This window comes from Arachis ipaensis, chromosome B5, assembly GCF_059453495.1.
Source record: "Arachis ipaensis isolate K30076 ecotype BB chromosome B5, ASM5945349v1, whole genome shotgun sequence".
NCBI lineage: Eukaryota > Viridiplantae > Streptophyta > Magnoliopsida > Fabales > Fabaceae > Arachis > Arachis ipaensis.
The window spans coordinates 51,819,598-51,826,445 of record NC_142440.1 but is presented as its reverse complement, the minus strand read 5'-3'; positions in this window follow the sequence as shown (position 1 = coordinate 51,826,445).

The window sequence follows — 6,848 nt, the reverse complement described above, 5'->3', positions numbered from 1 at the left end:
AGTTCCAGTAGTGGCGGTGGCTTCTTATCACATTCCAAAAACTAGAAGCAGAAGTAAAACTGGCGAGCGCTCCTCCTCCAGTGGCGGCTGGCTCTGTGACGAGGACGATGGCAGCGTAGTGAGGGCGACGGCGACGACGCGACGGCAGCTACCAGAAACGGCGGCTTCTCCCTCCCGATCTAGTTTGCGCTCGTCTCTCCCTTTCTCCCACTGGCTCCCTCCCGACAGCAGTGATGCGGGTAGCAGCTCGCGGGGCTGACGACGGCGACGGCGCAGAAACGACGGCTCTAGCAAGGCGGCTGGATGGCTCTCTCTCTCCGCGGTTCCGTTTCCGACGACGGCTCAGCAGCAATGACCGGTGGTGACACCCGACGGAGGTGACGACGGCGTCTCCCTCCTCTTCGATTCCAAGCCCTCTGTTCTCCCTTTTTCATTTCTCTGTTTCTTTCTTTTGTTTGTGCGTGTTGTGTTTAGGAAGGGGGGTGGGGTACGGCTGAGGGATGGTGAGGGTGGAAGGGTTAGGGTTTGAAATTAAGAATTAGGGTTTCTGATTCAATTTGGAAATTAGGGTTAGAAATTAGGGATTTTATAAAGTAATATGGATAGATATGAATAGATATTTTGATAAAATTGAAGGGTGGAGTAATTTTAAAATCAAACATACTCTATTAAAAATATTTAGAAATATTATTTATCAACATATTGCTAAGTTGAATTAATTATTTCTAGTTTAAATTATAAAATAAGCATATTAATCATATAATTATAAAATATAGTTTAAACTCAATATTAATTATTCAAATTAAATGATATAACTTTTTATTATTTTTCTATTATCAAAACTCTAATTTCAATTTGTGTAGAATAACTAATTATAATAAAAATTGTACTTAAACATTAATTAACTTAAACTTAAACTATTTATAAAAATCAAACTAATTATTTCTAGTAAATTAATCTCTAAGAGTATAAATTAATAAAATAGAACATATATAATTCATTCATAATAAAAATTACTTAAATTGAACGGTACAATTCTTTCTTATTTTTCTATTACTAACATTATAATTTCAATTATATCAAATATTCAATAAAAATTATATAAGAATTCTAATTAATTTAAACTTTAATTATCATGAAACTATGTTTAATTACCTTTAGTAAAATAATTTTCTTAAAATAAAATTATCATCAAATAAAATAAATCACAAATAACTAATTATTTGATTTTCAAAATCTAGGGTTGTTACAAAGCACACTAATTGTTTAAGTTTTTTTTTAAGCTAACATTAACCTCACTCTAGCAGTAGAGTGAATTATTTTGGTTTCTGGTTTTGTGTGTGTTTTATGCCAGGAGGGAGAAGAGGTGAGTCCACCTCTTTCGATTCTGAACCAGAGAGGACACTTTTAAGAAGAAGAAGAGAAGCAAGAGGGAAGGGAGTTATTGGAGAAGAGGTATCAGGAGAAGAGGATCAAGAGATGGAGGATAATATACCAAATCGACCTGATGGTGTGGCCAACAACAATGGCCAGCCTCAGAGAAGATTTTTAGCCTCGTACACTATCCCCAACCCAAGAAATTGTGGGAGCAGCATCCTAACACCCAATGTCCATGCCAATAACTTCGAACTCAAGCCTCAACTGATTACCCTGGTTCAAAATAATTGTCAGTGTGGAGGAAGTGCTGCTGAAGATCCAAACCAACACCTCTCTGTGTTTTTGAGAATCTGTGACACTGTCAAAACCAATGGAGTCAACCCTGACATATACAAACTCTTGTTATTCCCATTTTCACTGAGGGACAAAGCCACACATTGGTTAGAAACCTTCCCTAAAGAGAGCATCACCAGTTGGGATGATTTGGTTAGCAAATTTCTAGCCAAATTCTATCCACCCCAAAGAGTCATCAAGCTAAAAACTGATGTGCAAACCTTCAGACAGCAAGAAGGAGAATCATTGTATGAAGCTTGGGAGAGGTATAAAGCTCTAATCAGAAGGTCTCCAGAAGGAATGTTCAGTGAATGGGTGGAGTTGCAGAATTTCTATGAAGGCCTGTCCTTACCTTCAAGGAAAGCTTTGGATTATTCATCAGGAGGATCTTTGCAAATGATGAAAACTACTCAAGAGGCACATGATCTCATAGACATGGTGGCCAACAATGAGTACTGGTGCACGAAATCAGAATCACACTTTTGCAATTCCGCACAACTAACCAGCAAGTGCACTGGGTCGTCCAAGTAATACCTTACGTGAGTAAGGGTCGATCCCACAGAGATTGTCGGCTTGAAGTAAGCTATGGGTATCTTGTAACTCTTAGTCAGGATATCAATAATTCTCAGATTTAATTGTAAAAAGTAAAAGAACATGAAATAAATACTTGTTTTGCTGTAATGGAGAATAGGTTGAGGTTTTGGAGATACTCTATCTTCTGGATTTCTGCTTTCCTACTGTCTTCTTCTTCATACATGCAAGGTTCCTTCCATGGCAAGCTGTATGTTGGTAGATCACCGTTGTTAATGGCTACCATCCGTCCTCTCAATGAAAATGGTCCAAATGCGCTGTCACCGCACGGCTAATCATCTATCGGTTCTCACTCATACTGGAATAGGATCCATTGATCCTTTTGCGTCTGTCACTACGCCCAGCACTTGTGAGTTTAAAGCTCATCACAGTCATCCTATTCTAGATCCTACTCAGAATACCACAGACAAGGTTTAGACGTTCTGGATCTCAAGAATGCTGCCAATTGTTTCTAGCTTATACCACGAAGACTCTGATCTGAACTAGGAGGCTAAGAGATAAGCATTCAGTCTAAGGTAGAACGGAGGTGGTTGTCAGGCACGTGTTCATAGGTTGAGAATGGTGATGAGTGTCATAGATCATCACATTCATCAAGTTGAAGTACGAGTGAATATCTTAGAGTGGAAGCAAGCGTGATTGAATGGAAAACAGTAGTAATTGCATTAATTCATCAAAACACAGCAGAGCTCCTCACCCCCAACCATGGGGTTTAGAGACTCATGCCATAGAAGATACAATATGAAACATGTAGAGTGTCATGAGGTACAAGATGAATCACTAAAAGTAGTTTTTATAATAAACTAGTGACCTAGGGTTACGGAAAATGAGTAAGCTAGAACAGTTAGTGTAAAAATCCCCTTCCGGGGCCCACTTGGTATGTTCTTGGACTGAGCATTGAAGCTTTCACGTGTTGAGACCTTTTTTGGAGTTAAACGCCAGCTTTTGTGCCAGTTTGGGCGTTTAACTCCAGCTTTTATGCCAGTTCTGGCGTTTTGATGCCAGAATTTCTATGCTGATTTGGAACGCCGGTTTGGGCCATCAAACCTCGAGCAAAGTATGGACTATTATATATTGCTGGAAAGCTCAGGATGTCTACTTTCCAACCCAATTGAGAGAGCGCCAATTAGGGTTCTGTAGCTCCAGAAAATCCACTTCGGGTGCAGGTAGTTCAGAATCCAACAGCATCTGCAGTCCTTTTTCAGCCTCTGAATCAGATTTTTGCTCAGGTCCCTCAATTTCAGCCAGAAAATACCTGAAATCACAGAAAAACACACAAACTCATAGTAAAGCCCAAAAATGTAATTTTTATTTAAAAACTAATAAAAATATAATAAAAAATAATTAAAACAAACTAAAAACTACCTAAAAACAATGCCAAAAAGCGTATAAATTATCCGCTCATCACAACACCAAACTTAAATTGTTGCTTGTCCCCAAGCAACTAAAAACATAGTAGGATAAAAAGAAGAGAGTATACAATAAATTCCGAAAACATCTATGAAGATCAGTCTTAATTAGATGAGCGGGACTCTTAGCTTTTTGCTTCTGAACAGTTTTGGCATCTCACTTTATCCTTTGAAGTTCAGAATGATTGGCATCTATAGGAACTCAGAATTCAGATGGTGTTATTGATTCTCCTAGTTCAGTATTGTTGATTCTTGAACACAGTTACTTTATGAGTCTTGGACGTGACCCTAAGCATTTTATTTTCCAGTATTACCACCGGATATATAAATGTCACAGACACATAACTGGGTGAACCTTTTCAGATTGTGACTCAGCTTTGCTAGAGTCTCCAATTAGAGGTGTCCAGAGCTCTTAAGCACACTCTTTTTGCTTTGGATCACGACTTTAACTGCTCAGTCTCAAGCTTTTCACTTGACACCTTCACGCCACAAGCACATGGTTAAGGACAGCTTGGTTTAGCCACTTAGGCCAGGATTTTATTCCTGTGGGCCCTCCTATCCACTGATGCTCAAAGCCTTGGATCCTTTTTATTTTACCCTTGCCTTTTGCTTTAAAGGGCTATTGGCTTTTTCCACTTGCTTTTTCTTTTTTTTTTCCGCAAGCTTTTCACTGATTTTTCACTTATCAATAACATTTCTCCTTTTCCATCATTCTTTCAAGAGCCAACAATTTTAATATTCATAAACAAAAAATTCAAAAATATGCACTGTTCAAGCATTCATTCAGAAAATAAAAAATATTGCCACCACATCAAAATAATTAAACTGTTTTAAAATTCAAAATTCATGTACTTCTTTTTCTTTTGCAATTAAAAACATTTTTCATTTAAGAAAGGTGATGGATTCATAGGACATTCATAACTTTAAGGCATAGACGCTAAGATACAACGATCATGTAGTGAAGACACAAACATAGATAGAACATCAAGCATAGAAATCGAAAAACAAAAAAATAAGAACAAGGAAATTAAAGAATGGGTCCACCTTAGTGATGACGGCTAGTTCTCCTTCTTGAAGATCCTATGGAGTGCTTGAGCTCCTCAATGTCTCTTCCTTGCCTTTGTTGCTCCTCTCTGATTTCATGGAGGATAATAGGTTGCTTTTGTTGAGGTCCATGAGTGGGCTCTCTTGTTTTCTCCATCCTCTTTCTAGTGATGGGCTTTTGAGATGAATCTCTCTATCTCTCATGACTCGGAGTTGGAAGCAACTGCCTTCCCTTTCCTCTTCCTAGAGGTTTCTCCGGCCTTAGGTGCCATAAATGGTTATGGAAAAACAAAAAGCAACGCTTTTACCACACCAAACTTAGAAGGTTTGCTCGTCCTCGAGCAAAAGAAGAAAAAGGGATTAGAAGAAGAAGAAAAATGGAGGAGATGGAATGGGTTTAGGAGGGAAATGGTTTGAATTTGAATTGTGAGGTGGGTAGGGTTTTTGGGGAAGGGTGTTATCGGAAGGTGTGAAGAAGAGAGAGAGAGGTGAGGTAGGTGGGGATCCTGTGGGGTCCACAGATCCTGAGGTGTCAAGGATTTCTCATTCCTGCACCATATTGGCGTGTAAATGCCTCTTGCTTGCCAATCCTGGCATTAAACGCCAGGTTGCTGCCCATTTATGGCGTTTAACACCAGCTTTTCTCCCCTTTCTAGCGTTTAAACGCCAGCTTTGTGCCCATTTTTGGCGTTAAACGCCAGTTCTGTGCCCCCTTTCTGGCGTTAAACGCCAGCTCTGTGCCCCTTTCTGGCGTTAAACGCCTAGAATGGTGCCAGACTGAGCATTTAACGCCCATTCTGCTACCCTTACTGGCGTTTAAACGCCAGTATGCTTCTCCTCCAGGGTGTGCTATTTTTAATACTATTTTTCATTCTGTTTTTACTTTTTTAGTTGTTTTTGTGACTTCACATGATCATCAACCTACAGAAAACATAAAATAACAATAGAAAATAAATAGATATAATAAACTTGGGTTGCCTCCAAACAAGCGCTTCTTTATTGTCTTTAGCTGGACCTTGACTGAGTTTTATTCTAGTCTCAGTTTTGAGCATTTTTGCTCAAAATTGCTTTCAAGATAGTGTTTGATTCTCTGTCCATTAACAATAAACTTTTTGTTATAATCAATATCCTAAAGCTCAACATATCCATATGGTAACACACTTGTAATCACATATGGTCCACTCCACCGGGATTTTAATTTCCCGGGGAATAATCTAAGTCTAGAGTTAAACAACAGAACCTTCTGTCCTGGCTCAAAAATTCTAGATGACAGTTTCTTCTCATGCCACCTTTTTGCTTTTTTCTTATAAATTTTTGCATTTTCATAAGCATTGAGTCTGGATTCCTCTAGCTCATTTAGCTGGAGCAATCTTTTCTCTCCAGCTAACTTAGCATCCAGGTTTAGGAATCTGGTTGCCCAGTAGGCCTTATGTTCCAGTTCCACGGGCAGATGACAGGCCTTGCCATACACAAGCTGGTATGGAGAGGTTCCTATAGGAGTCTTGAATGCTGTTCTGTATGCCCACAGAGCATCATCCAAGCTTTTTGCCCAATCCTTTCTACGGGCAATTACAGTCCATTCCAGGATTCTTTTTAGTTCTCTATTAGAGACTTCAGCCTGCCCATTTGTCTGTGGGTGATATGGAGTTGCTACTTTGTGGCTAATTCCATATCGGACCATAGCAGAGTATAGTTGTTTATTGCAGAAATGAGTGCCCCCGTCACTGATTAGTACTCTGAGGACGCCAAATCTGCTGAAGATATGTTTCTGGAGGAATTTCAGTACGATCTTAGTATCATTAGTGGGTGTGGCAATTGCTTCTACCCATTTAGATACATAGTCTACTGCCACCAGAATATAAGTGTTTGAGTATGATGGTGGGAAGGGACCCATGAAGTCAATACCCCATATCAAACAACTCAATCTCTAAGATCCCTTGCTGAGGCATGGCATAACCATGAGGCAACTTGTCAGCTCTTTGGCAACTGTCATAGTTACGCACAAACTCTCGGGCATCTCTATAAAGAGTAGGCCAGTAGAAGCCACATTGGAGGACCTTAGTGGCTGTTCTCTCACCTCCGAAATGTCCTCCATAC